The following is a 21,886-nucleotide window of genomic DNA, read 5'->3' as shown; positions in this document are numbered from 1 at the left end:
GTATGTACCTATGCAACAATTTTGCATGTTCTTTACATGTACCCCAAAACCTAAAATGTGATAAAATATATATTAAAAAATAACTGACACTAAAAAGGGTTTCCAAGAAATAAATCTAAAAAGAAGTATAAGATTTTAATGGAAAAATTTATAGAAGAAAAGAAAAAAAAAAAAAAAAAAAGTAACAGAATAGCTAAACAAATCAAGAAATATAGCCAGTCCATGACAATTCAATCTAAAATAATCCATTAATTCAAGGCAATTTAAATAAAATTTTAATAATAAATTGAAAGGAAACATAGATCATCCAATTAAGGTATTATTTCCTACTATATCAAAATTTAATATAGATTAAAAATTAAATGTGAAAAACAACTGGTAATATTTATGAAGTAAATGTAGATAAGTCTTGCAATTAAATGTACAATTTTTTAAAAGAACAAAAATATAAACAAGAAATAAAAGTCTTTAAAACATCTTTACTTTAAAATTAAGGTTATAGCTTCACCAAAAACAGTTATAATAAAATGAAAAGCTAAACCTCAAGTAGACGACCACTTAAATAAAATAAATAAGACATTTCTATTTTAAACAAAAATATTTCTGAAAGCTATTAACAAAAGATCAATAATCACTTAGGAAAATAGGCAGGAAACATATTTGAAAGAGGAAATGAATGGCTAATAAACATAAGATGCCCAGCCTAATTTGCAAACAGAAAACCACTGATTAAAATCAGTAAGATTATCATTTTAAACCTATCAGTTTAGCTAAATTTTAAGTCTGCTAATTTCATGTTTTGGTCCGGATATAAGCTAATATTCCTATCTGTACTTGCTGTGGCATTACCTCATACAGCTAAGCAATTTCCCTCTAAAATAATACTTCTACTCCTTTGGTGAGTCCTAGAGAAAGTCATTGTAACATGTGAACAAAAACATGTACGAAAATATTAATATTAACATTTTTCATAACAGAAAAAAACTGGACACTACCAAAATGTCCAAAGTCAGCTGGATAAATTGTGTTATATTTCTAAGACAGAACACAAACCAGTTGTGAGAATGAATTAAGTTAGTATTTCATACAATCCAAGGGTGAATTTCATGAACAAAATGAAAACAGTTAAGTTGCAAGAAAAAACATTTAATATTATTCAGTTTCAGTACAATTAAAATAATATTAATCATAAAATAAGTATTTAGTGAAACATAATTACGTGTAAAGGAATAAAAAATATAACAAATTCAAAATAACATTTACTTCTGGGTTAAATGTAGGCTACTGCTATGCCATCCAGGAGGGGTACATGGAGAACTTCAAGGTGTGAGTATTCATGGAATATTTTAAAGCTGAGAAGGAAGTATATTAATATTCAGTTTACTATTATTATTTAATATGACTAAAATATTTAATAATGAGAATAAGAGAAATGAATGTAACAAATATGCAAATATTGATATATAAGGATTTAATTTCTAAAGCCAATAAACAATTGAGAAAATATGGAATATAAAAATGACATATTTCTCATGTTTATATAAATTGTTTTAGGGAATGGGCCACAAAACCTTGGGACACAGATTTTTGGTACTATTGGAATATAGAACTGGAAATCTGTGGGAGGAGAATCATGAAATAGATAAAATAATAGTAAAATTGCCTTTTGTATAATTTTATGGTCAGGTACATATATTTTTGAATTCACTTAAAATAATAATGGTAGTTACCTGTGTGATGGAATAATGAGCCATTTTATGGTGTCTTTAGGTAGAGCTGAATTTTTAAAATCAGTGTTATTTAAAATGGTTTTCTCTAGGTAGTTCAACTGGAGTAAGTAAAAGGACTTAACTTTACATTTTATACCCATTAGGTTTTGTTTTAATTTATTACCTTTTGCAGGAATTCCTGTTAATAAAAAACAAATAATAGGCACTGATGCTGAGAGAAACCTGTTCTGTTGTTAATAAAATCTACACTTGAGAGAAGTAAAATACCTCAACTTTCAAAAACAAAGGAAGATTTATTTTCCAAAAGCCATGGATCCTAAATAAAGAAAAACTATTATAAATAAATTTGGCTAGCCACAGGGAAACAAATAGATTACATGCTTATTGGTGACCCAGTTAAAGCTATTTTCTAAATAAGATTTGGTAAATGATTGTTAGAAGAATTTGACATTAAGAAAAGTGGTTTTGTGGTGAAATTTTTTAAAAGACTTAATTTTTCAAATTAGTTTATATTTACAGCAGAATAGTGCACAGTACAGAGATTTCTCATATACTCTTTGCCTTCACAGAGGCATAGCCTCCCTCATTATCAATACCTGCACCAGAGTGGTACATTTGTTACAATTTATAAACCTACATTGACACATAATTGCCACCCAGAGTCCAAGTCCATAGTTTGCATTAGAGGCCACTCTTGGTGTTGTACATTCTATGGGTCTGGACCAAAGTATAATTACTTACAAAGTGTAATTACTACTATACAATTATAGTTACTACAATGTCGTATTATACAGGATATTTCCATTTCCCTAAAAAATCCTCTGTGTTCTGCCTATTTATCTGTCTTCCCCTTTAAGTCCTAACATCTACTGATATATTTTTACTGATGTTTTTGCCTTTTCCAAAATGTCATATGTTTGGAACCATATAGTAAGTAGCCTTTATAGACCAGCGTCTTTCAATTAGTAACATGAATTTAGGTTTTCTCCATACTTTTTCATGGCTTGATAGTTCATATTTTTTCTAGTGCTAAATAATAACCCATTATCTGAATATATCATAGTTTATGCATTCACTTACTGAAGGACATCTTGGTTCCTTTCAAATCTTGGCAATTATGAATAAAACTGTTATATAAATCCATGTGCAGGCTTTTATGTGTACATATGTATTCATTCTGGAGAAAAAAAAACAAGGAATGTGATTTCTAAGTTGTATGGTAACAGTGTATTTATTTATTTACGTATTTATTTGTGAAATTGCCAAACAGTTTTCTGAAGTGGCTTTACCATTTTGCAATCCCACCAGCAATGAATGGGAGTTCCTGTTGCTTCCCATCCTTGTCAGCATTTGGAATTGTCAGTATTCTGAATTTTGGTCATTAGGTGTGTAGTGTTATCTCATTTTTGCTGTAATTTGTATTTCTCTGATGACATGTGAGGTAGACCATCTTTTCATATGTTTATTTGCCATCTGTATATCTTCTTTGATGAAGTATCTGTTAGGGTCTTTGGCTCAGTTTTAAAACAGCTTGTTCGTTCTTTTATTGCTAAACTATAAGAATTTTTTGTATATTTTAATAGCAATCCTTTATGTCTTTTGCAGATATTTTCTTCCAATCTGTGATTTATCTTTTAATTCTCTTCACAGTGTCTTTGATAGAGTTTATTACTCCTTTCTTTAATGGTTTGTGCCTTTGATGTTATTGTTTCTAAAAATCATTGCTAAATACAATGTCCTCAATGGTTTCCCTACGCTATTTTCTAGGAGTTTTATGGTTTTGTATTTCATGGATCTCTACTGAGTTAATTTTAAGGAAGTGTGTAAAATCTGGCTCTAGATTTATTTATTTATTTATTTAATTTATTTATTTTTAGAGTTTTTTTTTTTAATTGCATTTTAGGTTTTGGGGTACATGTGAAGAACATGCAAGATTGTTGCATAGGTACACACATGGCAGTGTGATTTGCTGCCTTCCTCCCCGTCACCTATATCTGGCATTTCTCCCCATGCTATCTCTCCCCAACTCCCCACTCCCCCGTCCCTCCTCAATTTCCCCCCAACAGACCCCAGAGTGTAGTGCTCCCCTCCCTGTGTCCATGTGTTCTCATTGTTCAACACCCGCCTATGAGTGAGGACATGCAGTGTTTGATTTTCTGCTCTTGTGTCAGTTTGCTGAGAATGATGGTTTCCAGGTTCATCCATGTCCCTGCAAAGGACACGATCTGATCATTTTTGATGGCTGCATAATACGTTTTTGAGAGTGTAAATTAGTTCAACCATTGTGGCAGACAGTGTGGTGATTCCTTAAGGACCTAGAAATAGAAATTCCATTTGACCCAGCAATCCCATTACTGGGCATATATCCAAAGAATTATAAATCATTCTACTGTAAGGACACATGCACACGAATGTTCATTGCAGCACTGTTTACAATAGCAAAGACCTGGAACCAACCCAAATGCCCATCAATGATAGACTGGACAGGGAAAATGTGGTACATTTACACCATGGAATATTATAGATTTATTTTTTGAATAAGATGTCCATTTGTTTCAGCACCATTTATTGAAAAACTTTTTTTCTATTGTATTGCCTTTGCTTATCTATCTCTAAGACCAGTTGACTTTATTTATGTGGATCTGTCACTGGGCTTTCTATTCTGTTTAAGTGATCTATTTGTTTATTTTGTCACTAAAACCACAATGTATTTATTATTGTCACTTTATAGTATGTTTTGAAGTTAGACAGTTTAAGTCTTCCAACTTTGTTTTTCTCCTTCAACATTGTGTTAGAGATCCTGGGTCTTTTACTTCTGTATGTAAACTTCAGAATTAATTTGTCAGTATCCACAAAATAACTTGCTGAAGTTTGGACTGGAGTTACATTAAATTTATAGATTAAGTTGGGAAAACAAGTACTCTGATAGTATTGATCCTTCCTGTTCATTTACATGGAGCATCTCTCCATTTATGAATTATTCTTTGCTATCTTTTGTGAGAATTTAGTAGCTTTCCTCATATAGATTTTGTACATATTTTGTTAGATTTACACATTAGTATTTAATTTGAGGGGTGCGAATGTAAATAATATTGTGTTTCTAATTTCAAATTTTCTTGTTCATTGCTGGTATATAAGAAAGCATTTCAATTTTGTATATTAGCCTTGTATTCTAAAAAAAACTTGCTATAATTGCATATTAGTTCCAGTAGATTTTCTTTGTTGATTCTTTTGGATTTTCTACATAGATGGTCATCTGTGAACAAAGACGGCTTCATTTTATACTTGCCAATTTGTATACCTTTTCGTTTCCTTTTTTGTCTTAGTTTATTAGTTAGAGCTGCCAGTGTGATGCTGAAGAGCAGTGGTGAGAGGGGTCATTTTTGCCTTTATTTTAGTAGGGAATATTTGAGTTTATCACGATTAAATATGTTAGTATAGGTTTGTTGTAGATACACTGTAAGGAAAGAAGTCTCCTTGTATTTCTAGTTTACTGGGGAAGTGGTTTTTAAAAAATTAAAGTCAGATGATCCAAGGTGGCTGAATATGAACAAGTCCAGAGTGCATTTCCCAGCAAGAAAAATGCAGAGGGTGAGTGCCCACTGCATTTCCAAACAAATTTTCACTGCCCACAGACCAGGAGATTCCTGGGCCCAAAATCTCCACAAGTTTTCATTGTGGCATTTTCAGCCAGTGCCGGGTTGGTGCACAGAAACATAAATCTGGGCAGACGTTTCAGCTGGCATTTGGAATGGCAGGGAGACAGAGCTGCCCATTCAACTGAAAGGGGGGTGGCAGAGACAGGGAGCCAGGTCTGGCTCAGCGGTACCACCACCACAAAACAAACAATCTGAAAGGCGCTGATTGAGAGTTTGCTAGCAAGTGCAGCTGGACCCAGTCCAGGCCAGCTTAGTGGGAGAAGGGTGACCTCCACTACCAAGGCAATCCGCCACTGCCGAGGCAGTTCACACAGCAGCTGGGCAGAGCCTGCAGCAACTCAGCAATGCCTCTGCTAGCAGACTGTGACTAGACTGCCATCTGGGGCAGGGCATCTATGAAAAAAGGCAGCAGCAGGACAGGAACTTATAAATAAATCCAACTTTCCTATGACAGAGCTACTGGGAAAAGAGGTGGTTATGACTTCTGCTGAAGCAGACATAAAAGTACTTGCCCAGTAGCTCTGCATGGAACAACAGAGCTCCCAGCACAGCACTTGAACTCCTATAAGGGACAGACTGTCTCAAGCAGCTCCCTGACCTAGGTATACCCAAAGAGACACCTCATAAGGGAGAGCTTAGGCCGACATCTGGCAGATACCCTTCTGGGATGAAGATAACAGGAGAAGGACAAGCAGCAACCCTTACTGTTCTGTAGTCCCCCGGAGGTGATCCCCAGGCAAGCAGGATCTGAAGTGGACCTCCAGCAGTCTTGCAGCAGAGGGGTCTGACTGTTAGAAGGAAAACTAAGAAACAGAAAGAAATAACTTCATCATCAACAAAAAGGACATCTGCTCAAAGACCCCATCCAAAAGTCACCAACTACAAAGACCAAAGGTAGATAAATCCACTAAGATGGGAAGAAACCAGTGTGAAAAGGGTGTAAACACCAAAAACCAGAATGCTTCTCCTCCTCACAACTCCTCACCGGCTAGGAATCAAAGATGGATGTAGAATGAATCTGATGATTGATAGAAACAGGCTTCAGAAGGTGGGTAATAACAAACTTCTCAGAGCTAAAAGAACATGTGCTAAGCCAATACTAAGAAACTAAGAACCTAGAAAAAAGGTTAGATGAGATACTAACTAGAATAAACAGCTTAGAGAAGAATATAAACGACTTGCTGGAGCTGAAAAACACAGCACAAGAACTTCACAAAGCATACACAGTTTCAATAGCCAAATCGACCAAGCAGAAGAAAGATATCAGAGATTGAAGATCAACTCAGTGAAATATAACGGGAAGGCAAGAAAAGAGAAAAAAGAGTGAAAAGGAATGAACAAAGTCTCCAAGAAATATGGGATTATGTGAAAATACCTAATCTACGTGTGATAGGTGTACCTGAATGTGACGGAGAGAATGAATCCAAGCTGGAAAACACTCTTCAGGATATTATCCAGGAGAACTTCCCAACCTAGCAAGGCAGGCCAATATTCAAATTCAGGAAATGCAGAGAACACCACAAAGATATTCCTCAAGAAGAGCAACCCCAAGGCACATAATCGTCAGATTCACCAGGGTTGAAATGAAGGAGAAAATGCTAAGGGCAGTCAGAAAAGTCGGGTTACCCACAAGGGAAGCCTATCTGACTCACAGTGAATCTCTCTGCAGAAACCATACAAGCCAGAAGAGAGTGGCGGCCAATATTCAAGATCCTTAAAGAAAAGAACTTTCAACCTAGAATTTCAAATCCAGCCAAAGTTTCATAAACAAAGGAGAAAGAAAATCCTTTAAGGGCAAGCAATTGCTGAGAGATTTTGTCACCACCAGGCATGCCTTACGAGAGCTCCTGAAAGAAGCACTAAACGAGGAAAGGAATAACCACTACCAGTCACTCCAAAAACGTACCAGTGGTAAAGACCATAGACATAATGAAGAAAATGCGTCAACTAACGGGCAAAACATCCAGCTAGCATCAAAATGGCAGGATCAAATTCACACATAATAGTATTAACCTTAAATGTAAATGGGCTAAATACCCCAGTCAAAAGACACATACTGGCAAATTGGATAAAACGTCAAAACCCACCAGTGTGCTGTATTCAGGAAACCCATGTCATGTGCAAGGACACACATAGGCTCAAAAGTAAGGGATAGAGGAAGATTTATCAAGCAAATGGAGAGCAAAATAAAGCAGGAGTTAGAATCCTAATCCCTGATAAAACGGACTGTAAACTAACAAAGATCAAAAGAGACAAAGAAGGGCATTACATAATGGTAAAAGGATCAATGCATCAAGAAGAGCTAAGGATCCTAAATATATATGCACCCAATACAGGAGCACCCAGGTGCATAAAGCAAGTTCTAATGACCTACAAGGAGACTTAGACTCCCATACAATAATAGTGGGAGACTTTAACACTCCACTGTCCATATTAGAAAGATCAACGAGACAGAAAGTTAACAAGGATATCCAGGACTTGAACTCAGATATGGACCAAGCAGACCTAAAAGACATCTACAGAAATCTCCCCAAATCCACAGAATATACATTCTTCTCAGCACCACATTGCACCTACTCTAAAATTGACCACATAATTGGAAGCAAATCACTCCTCAGCAAATGCAAAAGAATGGAAATCATTACACAGTCTCTTAGACCATAGTGCAATCAAATTAGAACTCAGAATTAGGAAACTAACTCAGAACCACACAGCTTCATGAAAACTGAACAATTGGCTCCTGAATGTCAACTGAATAAACAATGAAATGAAGGCAGAAATAAAGATAGTTTCTTTGAAGCCAAAGAGAATAAAGACTCAATGTACCAGAATCTCTGGGACACATTTAAAGCAGTGTCTAGAGGGAAATTTATAGCAATAAATGCCCAGAGGAGAAGGGAGAAAAGATTGAAAATTGACACCCTATCATCAAAATTGAAAGATCTAGAGGAGCAAGATCAAAAAACCCTCAAAAGCTAGCAGAAGACAAGAAATAACTAAGATCAGAGCAGAACTAAAGGAGATAGAGACACAAAAAATCTTTCAAAAAATCAATATATCCAGGAGCTGGTTTTTTGAAAAGATCAACAAAGTAGAAAGACCACTAGCCAGGTTAATAAAAAAGAAAAGGGAGAAAAATAGATGTAATAAAAACGAGTATCACCACTGATTCCACCGAAATACAAACTACAATCAGAGATTACTACAAACAACTCTATGCACATAAACCAGTAAACCTGGAAGTAATGGATAAATTCCTGGACACTTGCACCCTCCCAAGCCTAAACCAGGATGAAGTTGAAACCTTGAATAGACCAATAACAAAGGCTGAAGCTGAGGCAGCAATTAATAGCTTATGAACCAAAAAAAAGCACAGGGGCAGACGGTTTCACATCTGAATTCTATTAGAGGTACAAAGAGCAGCTGGTACCATTCCTTCTGAAACTATTCCAAACAATAACAAAGTCGGAATCCTTCCCAAATCATTTTATGAGACCAACATCATCCTGATACCTAAACCCAGCAGAGACTCAACAAAAAAAGAAAACTTCAGGCCACTATCCATAATAAACACAGATGCAAAAATCTTCAATAAAATACTGGCAAACCGATTGCACAGCACATCAAAAACCTTATCCATCATGATCAAGTAGGCTTCATCTCGGGGATGCAAGGCTGGTTCACCATACACAAGTCTATAAATATAATCCACCACATAAACAGAACCAAAGACAAAAACCACATGATTATCTCAACAGATGCAGAGAAGGCCTTTGACAAAATTCAGCAGACCTTTATGCTCAAATCTCTCAATAAACTAGGTGTCAAAGGAACATAAAACAATAAAAACTATTTACAATAAACCTACAGCCAATATCATACTGAATGGGCAAAAACTGGAAGCATTCCCTTTGAAATCTGGCACTAGACAGAGTCAAGTTTTGTAGAAGGTGTAAAGAAGGGGTCCAGTATCAGTTTTCTGCATGTGCAGAAAGCAGAAACTGGACCCCTTCCTGACACCTCACACTAGAATTAACTCCACATGAATTGAAGACTTAAACATAACACCTAGCACTATAAAAACTCTAGAAGAAAACCTGGGCAAAACCAATTCAGGACATTGGCATAGGCAAGGACTTCATGACTTAAATACCAAAAGCATTGGCAACAAAAGCCAAAATAGACAAATGAGACCTAATTAAACTCCAGAGCTTCTGTACAGCAAAAGAAACAATCTTTAGAGTGAACTGGCAACCAACTGAATGGGAAAAAATTTTTGCAATCTACCCATCTGACAAAGGGCTAATATCTAGAATCTACAAAGAACTAAAATAGATTTACAAGAAAAAAACAAACCCATCCAAAATCGGGCGAAGGATATGAGCAGACACTTTTCAAAAGAAGACATATATGAGGCCAACAAACATATGAAAAATGTTCATCATCACTGATTCTTAGAGAAATGCAAATCAAAACCACATTGAGATATCACCTCACACCAGTTAGAATGACGATCATTAAAAAAATCTGGAGACAACAGATGCTGGAGAGGATGTGGAGAAATAGGAACACTTTTACACTGTTGGTGGGAGTGTAAACTAGTTCAACCATTGTGGAAGACAGTGTGGCACTTCCTCAAGGACCTAGAAATAGAAATTCCAATTGACCCAGCAATCCCATTACTGAGTATATGTCCAACGGAACAAATCATTCTATTATAAAGACACATGCACACGTATGTTCATAGCGGCACTGTTTACAGTAGCAAAGACCTGGATCCAACCCAAATGCCCATTGATGATAGAGTGGACAAGGAAAATTATGCCCGTATTCACCCTGGAATACTATGCAGCCATAAAAAATGATGAGTTTGTGTCCTTTGCAGGGACATGGATTAATCTGGAAACCATCATTCTCAGAAAACTGACACAAGAACAGAAAATCAAACACCACATGTTCTCACTCATAGACAGGTGATGAACAGTGAGAACACATGGACACAGGGAGGGAGCATCACACACTGGAGTCTGTTGGGGAGGCCAAAGGAAGGACAGCGGGGAGGGGTGGGGAGATCAGGAAGGGATAACATGGGGAGAAATGCCAGATGTAGGTGAAGGAGGGATGGAGGCACAAACTACATTGCCATGTGTGTCCTCATGCAACAATCCTGCATAATCTGCGCATGTATCCCAGAACCTAAGGTACAAAATAATAATAATAATAATAATAATAATAATAATAATAAAGTCAAATGATTCTACTTCCAAAGGAAAACCTTGACCAGTTGGCCCAAACCAGTGCATTTTATTTTACAGAAAATGAAAGGGCCCCGGTTTTCCCGTGTTATAAAGATAACTCTCAGATTGCATTAGCAACTACCCTAACAACTTTATGTTAACTTAATAACCTCTTGAAAGGCTCCATCTCCAAATACAGGTACATTCTGATGTGCTGGGGATTAGGACTTCAACATATTAATTTGGGCAGGGGAACACTATCTTTGTTTCTTAGCACATTGGCTGAAACTAATTAACATTTTAGGCTTAAATAAATAGAGAATTGCTGGATAAAGAGACAAATAAATAAGATACTTTTGAGATGAAGCTGATTAAGTATAATATTAATTGCCATTTAGTTCTTATATCTTTTCTGTACCCACATCCCAAGCTGTGTCAGCTCCCTCATCCCTGGCAGGTCTAGAGTTAATGTTTTTTTGGTAAACACCCATTGTCTTCTTCCTAGCAGAATCTTTGTTTTTCTGCTAAAGTGGACCTTTTCATCTTTTTGGCTAATATCTGTTCTCTTTAGAAAAGTTTGGGGTCTTGGCTTTCTACAGACGAGTATGCAAAATGCAAATTTTGACTACATCTACAGATCTTTGATCCAAAAATGGACAAGTTTTGTTTTGCAGCAGTAGAAGTAATAAATATGGTGAACATAGATATCAGATTTCCCATCATAGTCCAGGTTCAAATATTTGCTCTTATTGCTTCTGTAACTACGTGCACATTTGTTAGACTGGTTGTTCTAATGTGGGTCTGGAAAATATACTTTGGGGTGTGCTGAATGGGTTTAAGGATTCTCGTCAATGACCTTCCATTGTTTTGGAGACAAATTCTAAACTCACCATAGAATTCAAAGTCCTCAGTAATGCAGATTTCCACATCTATACAGCTTCATCTCCTACCACTATTCAAGATAAGTCATGTACTAAAACCAAACAGAATTTTAGTCACTAAACTTCCCCACCTGTTTTATATATTTATGCTTTTGCACATGTTGTTGGGACACTCTTCTAGAACACCTGTGAAGCTCTTTCCACTACTACCTGTAAACTGCCTGCTATAATGTCATTTATTCTTCAATTCTCAGTTCAAATCTCCTCTGTGAAACTGTTCCTGACCTCCCTAGAAAATCAATCACTCCTTCAATTTTGCTACTGTAGCTTATACATATGACATTATATATTATACTTGAACATGTTATAATGATGAACACACTGGGCAATATAATTAAAAAAAATACAACCAAAAATAAATGAAAATGAAAGGGTGCAGAGCCTGAAAAACTGGGGTAGCATCTGGAAAATATCTCTAAAACTCCTTGTCAAAATTCTATAGGTTTTGTCCTTCCCTCCTTTGCTAAGTTATAGTTACACATCCCATTACTAATTTCAGTAAAATACCCCAAATTTTCAATAAATAACCTTTTTGTTTCATTTAGAAAGAAGCAATTTCTCTCTTTTAGTCAAAAGAAACTTGCTCAATACTCAAAGCAGTATCATATTCTTTCAGAAATAGCTTTATTGATGTATAATTCACATGGTATCCAGTTCATCCATTTAAAATGTATAATTCAGTGATTTTGAAAAGTTTGTCACAGGGTTGTGTAAAAATCACCACAATCTAATTTTAAAATATTTTTGTGTCCCCTAAAGGAGACTTCATTAACACTCATTATGCCACCCTTACTCAAGCCCTATGCAACTATCTTTAATTTGTATTTGCATATTATTTGCATATTATGACTAGATCTCTTTGCTTTTAATAGTTATATATTGTTGCCATAACTTTAGCACAACTTAGTTGCTTAAGACAGTTTTTACCTTACAGTTCTTTGGGTAAGACGTCTGAGATGGGGCCTCACTGGGCAAAGATCAAGGGCTTTCTTTCTGTAGGCAGTAGGAGAGAGGAAGTTGCTTTGCATTTTCCAGCTTCTAGGGAATGTCCACACCTGCTGATGGTTCTCTTCCTCCATCTTTGAATCCAGTCTTGGCATATCAAGTTCTTTTTACATTACTTCCCTCTGACTTTTATTCCATCATCACACTGTCATTTAAATGATTTCAACTAAAGAAATGGTCTCTGCATTTCAAGACTCATCTGATTTGATTTGAGTAATACAGGATAATCTTGTCTGAAGATTTTTTATCTTAATCACACTTGCAAAATCTCTTTATCCATGTAGGTAACATATTCACAGGTTCCAGGGATCAAGATGTGGACATTTTGGGGAACGAGTATTCTGCCAATCATATTTTTAAAAAACTTTTTAATTTTTTACACATTGATTTATGCAATTGCTTCTTACATTTGCCAAGGGAGCAAAGGTGTAGAAATATACATTATATTGTCCTTTATAAGACTTACATAGTTACCTTTACTGATACTCTTTTTTAAAATATGTTTAGATTTGAATTACTATCTGGTGTTGAGTGCTTTCAGCCCGAGAAGCTTCATTTAGTATTTCTTGTAAGGAAGGTCTGTTAGCCACCGCCTCTCTCATTTTTTTTTGATTATTTTGGAATATCTTTTTTTCCCTTCATTATTGACAGAAAGAAACTTACAAAAAGTTGAGATTATTGATAGTCTTTTTTTCTCTGCACTTTCACTATGTCATCCACCTGCTTTTGGTCTCTATTGTTTTTGATAAGAAATTCAAAGTTAATCTTACTACAGTTCCCTCGTACATAAGTCATATTTCTCTTGCAGCTTTCAAGATTTTGTCTTTTTGTCTTTTAACATTTCTACTATAAGGTTTCTCTCTATGAATTTCTTTGAATTTATCCTACTTGAAGTTCATTGAGTTTCTTTAATGTGTGGTATAACGTTTCCAATAATTTTCAAAGTTTTCAGCCATTATTTCTTCAAATTTTTTTTGTCCTGTTATTTATATTCCCATTACTGTATTGGTATATTTAATAGTGTTCATTATTTCTCTAAGAGTCTATTTATTTTTCTTTGTCCTTCAGATTTCATCATCTCCATGTATCTCTCTTCAAATTTATTGATTCTTCCTTCTGCCAGTTCAGATCTGCTTTTGAGCCCCTCTAGTGAAGTTTTCATTTCCTTTATACTTTTGTTTTTTGAGACGGATTTTCGCTCTCGTTACCCAGGCTGGAGTGCAATGGCACGATCTCGGCTCACCGCAGCCTCCGCCTCCTGGGTTCAGACAATTCTCCTGCCTCAGCCTCCTGAGTAGCTGGGATTACAGGCACGTGCCACCATGCCCAGCTGACTTTTTGTATTTTTAGTAGAGACGGGGTTTCACCATGTTGACCAGGATGGTCTCGATCTCTTGACCTTGTGATCCACCCGCCTCCGCCTCCCAAAGTGCTGGGATTACAGGCGTGAGCCACCACGCCCGGCCCTCCTTTATACTTTTCAATTCCAGATTTTCTTTTATTTCTTTTCAATAATTTCTATCTCTTCGTTGGCATTCTGTATTTGATAACACATTGTCTTTAAATATCTTTTAAATTCTTTAAACATGGTTTCCTTTAGTTCTTTGAACATATTTATGATAAGCAATTGAAAATTTTTGTCTGCTAAGCCTACCACCTAATTTTCTTTGAAGTCAATTTTTAATGCCTGCTGTTTTTGCCTCAAGTATGGGTCACATCTTCCTATTTCTTTGCATATCTCCTAATGTTTTGTTGATAATTAGACATTTTAGATAATATATTGAAATAACTTTGGACACTGACTTTCTTAGGAATGTTATTTTTATTTTTGGCTTAGTCACTTATCTAGGGACTTATTTTAACAAATTCTGTAAAGCCTTTTCCCCCTGTCATGTGCAACCTCTGATGTACCTGATATAATTGTTAATTTTTTTCCCTTTTGTTTATCTTTTATCCTAGCTCTCTGGGAGAAGCCTCTGGTTTGACAGCCTGTTTATTGATTAAAATTGTATTTATGATACCCATTTGGTTAGATTTTTACCTGTTACTGTTTCTAATACTTATGGAGCATAAAGGCTATTGTATCAATTCAGATATTTTATTTTATTTCGTTTTACTTTGTCCTGTCTTTGGCTTGGAGGTTTTTTCCTCTGATTTCTTCTGGGAAGCACAGTCTTCCAGACTCTCAAATGACTGTGACATTATGTTAAATCCTGGCTTCCTAGGCATCTTTCCTATATCACAGTAGATTTTGTTCACTAGGTATTTGATAAGAAGTTATGTTTAAGCACTGTCAAAATATATATATTTTTTTAATTTAAAAGAATTCCAAATATAGGTAAGGAGAGACTTTTTTGAAGGATTGTTGCAAATGGGAGGAAGGAACAATTGCAATACAGAGAATAAAACAACCATAGAAACATCTTAAGGATTATGTGAAAAGAGTTATTTTGTAGAGAGGAATAAACAAGGCTAGAAAGAACAACATGTTCAGATGTGAGATGAAAGGGAGGCATGATGGAATAACAGATCAGAGAATGTTTTATCCTGATGCCAATTTATTTTCAAGAGGAGAAATTTAGGAAAGGTTGCATGCTGGCTCAGGCTGAGAGTAAAATTCAGAGGTCTATGAGAAGGAGAGAAACATAAAGTTTGCTTACAAGCACTTGGTTCTGATTGATTATAGGGACAAAGAGTTCAGCAGGTATCTATGAGGCAACGAATAAGAATTTAGAGTGTTTGTATCTGGCCTTGTCGTAGGTGCACAAAAGGGCCATCCATGAGTCTTATCAAAGTCATATGAGAATGGGTACTTCTTTGCAGCAAGTCATTTTCAGAACATAAAGTGTGAGGAATTTCTTTAACTTCTTCCTTTTGATATTTATTGCTGTTTTCTAGGATCAGAGGGGCCTGATATAATTTAACCCTGTTAGTGCCTGGTGCCATTTAGATTTCCATCCTATGCTGATGGGTCTATGTGTGGTTTGGTTACAGAAACAAGACTGACTTGTGTCTCTTGGTTCACTAGCTCGCACATTGTCATGAAATAAAATCAGTGTTACATGCCTGATTTAGGTGATGACAATATTTAAGCTAAAATGGAGCATGAGGTAGTGGAATCTTTATAAGAATCTTTAACACCAAGTCACAAGACTTGACCTCAAGAAGAAATAGGTCCAGAGTAATAGTCAACCTTCTCATAAAAAATGAAGTAAGAGTTCACTGGTTCCCAATTATTCTTTTAACATAGATTAATGGAAGAAACATTTACCATGGGAATGACCATTGTTTCACCTTCCTCACAATATTGTAGTGATTTTTCAAATGATACAATAATGATTGTCAAAGTATTTAATAAAAACTATTAAAATGTATGAATATAAGGTCATGTGGTTCATCACAATTGTTTTAAACAGTATATAGTTTTCATGACACAACTAACATCAGCATTTGTGAAGACTCTTAGTTCACTATTTTTACACACAGCTTGAGATTACAAAGAAAGTCAAAATATTACAACCTATGTACAAAACAAAACTCTCAATATATGAAACATTATAGGCATGTTATGAAACTTCTCTGTCCTTTATAGATCAAGAGACTATTTTGCTAACAAAAAGTTCATGATTATATTTCAGAAAGAACACTGGACTGATAGAGTGTCTCCAAGTCAGATCTTTAACATTTTTGTCGCCTTGGGTAAGTCATTTTAGCTTCACTTTCTCTGAGTTCAAATAGTACCGGTTTAGTCTAATTTGCAGGATGGTTTGAAGGGTCAAATGAAGTTTGTGTGAAAAAATATTAGAGGTAAAAAACATTATATCATATAGCTTTGGTTAGTCACTAACAGAATATATTCAGTTAAGTTACAAAATTATCAGAGAAAAGCTGCAAACTAAATATAAACTGTATTAGAAGTATAGAAAAGTATTCCCTTGTTCCTGAATAGATACACTCTTGGCTTCTGGGTAATGATAAGTAGAAAAGTTAACATCTATTGGAGGACGTTTCTAATAAAACAATTGCAGGCGTGAAAAGGAGCCAGAGGCAAAGCACTTAGAGACAGAGGCATTACTGTGTGGCTCTGGGAACACATTCAGTCCATAGAAGAGCAGGATTTTGGCGAAGGATAAGAAGAGTTTACTTTGCATACATTTTCCTGCTAGGTGTGTGACATTTTGGTTCATTTCTCACCCACTTGGTTAGTTTGATTACTGCAGTGGCCTGAGAATCTCTGTAGAAAAAAAAAAAAAAAGAGAGAGAAAATAGATGAGCCAAAGATTTTTGATACATTAGAATACAATTAATAGCAGCAGAAAGTAGACTGCTGTTAAGGGATGTGGGAGAATAAATGGTTTACACATGCCCCAACAGGTTCTTCTGCTGCTTGAAGAATTCCATGCTGGCATTATCAGAAATGCAATGTCACTGATTTCCTGGAGGAATAAGATATTTTTGCACCATTTTTTTTCAAAGAGGAGTTAGATACTTAGGAGGACTGATAAAAGTTGTTAATATATTAATTATGATAGTAATTAATAGTCATTTACAACTTTACATATAGTTTCACTTAATTGTTATGACAATCCATCTAGGTATTTGTCTCCATTTTAAAACTGAAAGAGTTTAAGTACCTTGAGTACAGTAATAGGTCACAGGGTTAGGATTCAGACCTAAAAGGCTGCGTTGAAGTGTAGGGGTAGCATATGGTGATTTGACATGAGATTCTAATTTTGGTTGTTATGTTCTTTGCCTACCTCCTTGATTTCCAAATCTAAATTGTTAGATCCATGTTTCTTAATGTCAAAATTTTCACTGGTTTACTGAGTATCTTTTGGTTCATTACTATATGTTGAATAAATCTGCATGGCAGAATTAAGAGCTGAAATATGCATATCATATCTGTTCTTCCTTATTCCAATCTAAATTTATGATTCACAAAATTCAGACATCTTTCTACCATATTGCTGATATGAGTAAGTGGATAAACAAATATTAAATGCTTACATTATTTCATCTCTGAAAAAAATATTAGATCTAGGGGCCAAGTTTTTCTTTTATACTGAATGTTTAAATCATTTATAATCCTGAAATATGCTAAAACAATACATATGTCAAAAAGATATGAGGACAGTTTAACATTAAACTTCACTTTGAAATTGTTGATATTTAAAGCATCTGCTATACGGGAAAAAGTTCACTAATTATCAACACCGGAACCCACCTGCCACATGCAAATATCCCTTGAGGAAACATGCCTGCTCCTCCTCTTTGTCTGAGCACAACACGACATTTTCTAAGGTTCTTTCCATGAATTCTTCTTGTGTTCTTTCACTGGGGCCCGCTTCCAATTTGTGGCTGAACTATTAGAGTGGTTGCTAAGAAACGCTGAAGTTGGAAATTTATGAGTTTTCAGAAGGTTGCATTGAAGTGTAGGGGTAGCATATGGTGATTTGACATGTTTTGTTCCCTAGCCAAGGAGAGGGGTAGCCTTCTCTGATCTCTGTAATTATTTCATGGCACTTTAAGATGCCAGGCTGAATTTAAAAAACAGCAAGACATCAGAGCTGAGGAAAAACAGAATGTACATTTTGTTTCCAATATTTAGGACCAAAGTATTTGTTGTTCATTTTTTGAAAAAAGTTAATTGGAATAATTTTGAAGTTCAAAAAGCAGATGATAAATTTTACCTAAAATATAGACTTAAAGGCTCATTTTTTAGCTGATATTAAAAGGAAGAAAGAATACATATTAATGTGGAAAAAAGGCAGCACTGAAATGAAGATATTTTATAAGAAAGTTATAAAAGCAAATTTTAACATCAAAATTTAATAACTAGTTATTGGAAGAGAATTCAATTTTTTCTACAATTCAATTTGTGAAAATTAGGAGACAGAGTAAGGAAGACAGATACAAATAAGGAATCAATAAATGGTTAAAGAATTGAAACCCTCATACTGCATAGCTCTTAATTTGTATTATGACATCCACTTGGTCTCAGGGGAAACATCATGAAAATTCTGGATGAATGAACAGAATCATCCATTCATTGGTCATTCTAAAAATGCTCACCAAGTGCTAACTCATGGTTTCTGGGGCCATGTTAGGAACTAGGGATACAAAGAGGAAAGAGACATAGACTTTGCCCGCATAGAATCTATAGATTGTGAGACACAGGCACATAAACCAATATGGAACCACATTTGGAAAGTATAATTATACACATATGCCAGAGGGCTTTGTGAACACAGAGGGGCAATTAACATAAGTATAAAAAGGTAGGAATATTTCAGGGCAAGGTAATTGATGGAAGAATTCTAAAACATCAGTGGTTTAACATGGTAAAACTTTTCTTGCTCATGTATTTCTATATATTTGATGTGTTTGGCAGGGCCCCATTCACTTGGCTGTGGAATCTACTAGGGCCTGCTAGATTCTGCATCAAACAGGCTGGGGACAAAGGGAACAGAGGTCTTTATGGGCCAGGTCTGAAAGTGGTACACAGTTTACTGGCCACAACTTAGTTACAGGGCCACATTTAACCTCAAGGAAAACAGTGAACTAGGAGGAATGAAAAACAAGTTTGTTGAATCACTCACTAGCCTGCTTATGACACAGCTCTCTGGAGAAAACATATCTTAACTGTGCCTGAAAGATGTAAACCTGGTATCCAGGTAAATAAAATGGGAGAAGGACATTCTGAAAAGAAGGAATATCAAGATAAAATATATAAGTATGAAAAAAAAATTATGAGGCTGGGCTCAGTGCCTCATGCTTGTAGTCCCAGCACTTTGGGAGGCTGAGGTGGGTGGATTGTTTGAGGTCTGGAGTTTGAGAGCAGCTTGGTCAATATAGTGAAACCTCATCTCTACTAAAAATACAAAAAATAGCTGGATGTGGTGGTAGGTGCCTGTAATCCCAGCTACTTGGGAGGCTGAGGTAGGAGAATCACTTGAACCCAGGAGGCGAAGTTTGCAGCGAGCCAATATTGAATCACTGCACTCCAGCCTGGGTGACAAGAGCAAAAGTCCATCTCAAAAATAAAAAATAAAATATCAAAACACTTATGAGACATTTTAAAGATAAGTGTTGTTGGGGAGTAAATTGCATGTCAGGATTAATGAGATTTGAAGTTTCACCTCTGATGATTTTTCCTCAGCTACACTTTCCAGTATATCTATTTGCTTATTTGGCATATCTTAGGGCAACTCAAAGACATATCAAATTTAACTTGTACAAAATCAATTGCAATATCTTCTAATCTGCTTCCTGACCCTTGCCCTAGATCCTCTTTAAACTTAATCTACCTTCATCTCATCACACAAATACAAATTTGTAAATGATTCTTGACTTCTCCTCCCCGTCATCCTATGAAACAAATCTATCACCAAGTTCTATATATGCTAAGTCCAAATTGTTTCTTGAATATGTTAATTTCTCTCCATTACCACTCAACCACTCTACTCCAAACTAATATCATCTATTGCTGGATCTATCACAACATGTGCCTAAGATAATTCAATTCTGGCTGTTTATTTTTGCTTCCTTTTGGGCTCTTAAACACAATGATCCACATGAAATCAAAACTGTTACCACCATGATCATCTGCATTTATTGTGTAGTCAAGTAGTCAATCAGCATTATCCTACATATAGTACATTGATTGTCTCATTCAGTCCCCATACATGCCTCTAACATTGGGCCCATTCCCATTTTATTTCATAATTAGGAACTTAGGTTTGGAAGAATTAGGCAGCTTATTCAAGTTCACTGAGCTATTAACCAGAATAACTCTTTAAGTAGACTGTATGTCTCCTGAGCCTGCATTCTAAATCGCTCTGCTGTATTTTCTCTCTCTGCAGGCATTTACAATATTTATTTATTGAATGAATTAATAAATGAAGAAAAAGCTGCATATTAGTCAGTGTCATGTAAAAGAGAGGTTCATGTGAACACAGCTCATCTTGTCCATGTGTTGAAAAAGAATCACTAAAGGATTTTCAGAAAGCAGGGACACAGTCAAATCTGGAGATTAAAGATGTCTTCACTAAAGGCATGAAAGATGAAAGAGAAGCAGAAAAGTTTTAAAGCAGAGAGTATTTCCATTGGACTATAAAATAAATTGGCAAGGGGAATAAGGTTATAGTAAAGAATCTGAGGTTCTTTAAAGTTCTTGGGGACATTTGGGTACCTTCTTTGTCTCCCTCATAGCCTCATTTCCTTGCCCTGTATATCACCTGGTCCAGACTTTATAATGGTGAATAAAACATTTTACGTAGATTGACTGCCTAAATGACGTTATTCAATAATAGGAAATTTTTTTCATTACCTTCTTGACAGTCAATCCCAAAGTGGTCTGGATATGAGAGAGAAATGAATGTAAAATTAATACAGTCTTGAGTTTAAAAGGATAAATATAGTCACAAAAATATTAATAGAGAGATAGAGTAGCCAAACTGGGGGGACCTTACTTTGGTGATTATAGAAAGAGGAAAGTCAGTAAACATGTTTTAATTTTGGCTAAGTTTTACTTATTCTGCTGAGTCAGAAATATTGGTTCTAAATAACCTCAAACAAACTCTAAAATGTGGTTAAATATAAGCTTAAATGCATAAGAGAATAGAATGATATGCAGTTTTAACCATTTTTATAAACTATAAGTAAATATAGCATATAAAATCTATGGATGTATTCATGTAAGAATAATTAAAATAGATTTCTTAAACAATCTATCTTGAAATATTTATTTACTCTGACCTCTATGGATGTGACTTAGTTTATCAGATGGAGTTAAATAACACATAATAAAATAGGTTTTGCAAAATTTCTAGTTTCTACTTTTAATGTCATAAATCTGTTCATGTAAAGAGTTTGATATATTAAAATAGAAAACCTAATATATAATAATGATATGCAATGAATATATCAGAAAATGTAATCATAAAAAATTACTAAATATACAGGCTTTGCAAAATGTTATCCAATTTTCTGAGCATATAGGTCTTGTATTGTCTGAAAATGTAGAGTTTCTATTTGCCTTATTTCACTTTCAATGCAGTGAATTTTAAGAGCTAGAGGTATAGATGAATTACTTGCAAGGAGAGAAGCTGGAGGGTGACACAGAAGGAGAAAGTGGCAAATGGGAAGGAAATTTCTTTTATGTTCCTTTCTGTAAATGCACATATTTTAGTTCAGGGAGAGATTTGAACTGAATAATCTTTAATTATTCTACCAGCCTGAGATTCATTGAAGAAAAACAAATGAAAAGAAAGCTTGGATACAATGTTACAATTCTGTCTTTGTATTGTCTATTT

The sequence above is a fragment of the Cebus imitator genome, unplaced genomic scaffold (genome assembly GCF_001604975.1).
Source record: "Cebus imitator isolate Cc_AM_T3 unplaced genomic scaffold, Cebus_imitator-1.0 Scaffold22, whole genome shotgun sequence".
NCBI lineage: Eukaryota > Metazoa > Chordata > Mammalia > Primates > Cebidae > Cebus > Cebus imitator.
This window is presented reverse-complemented; position numbering follows the sequence as displayed.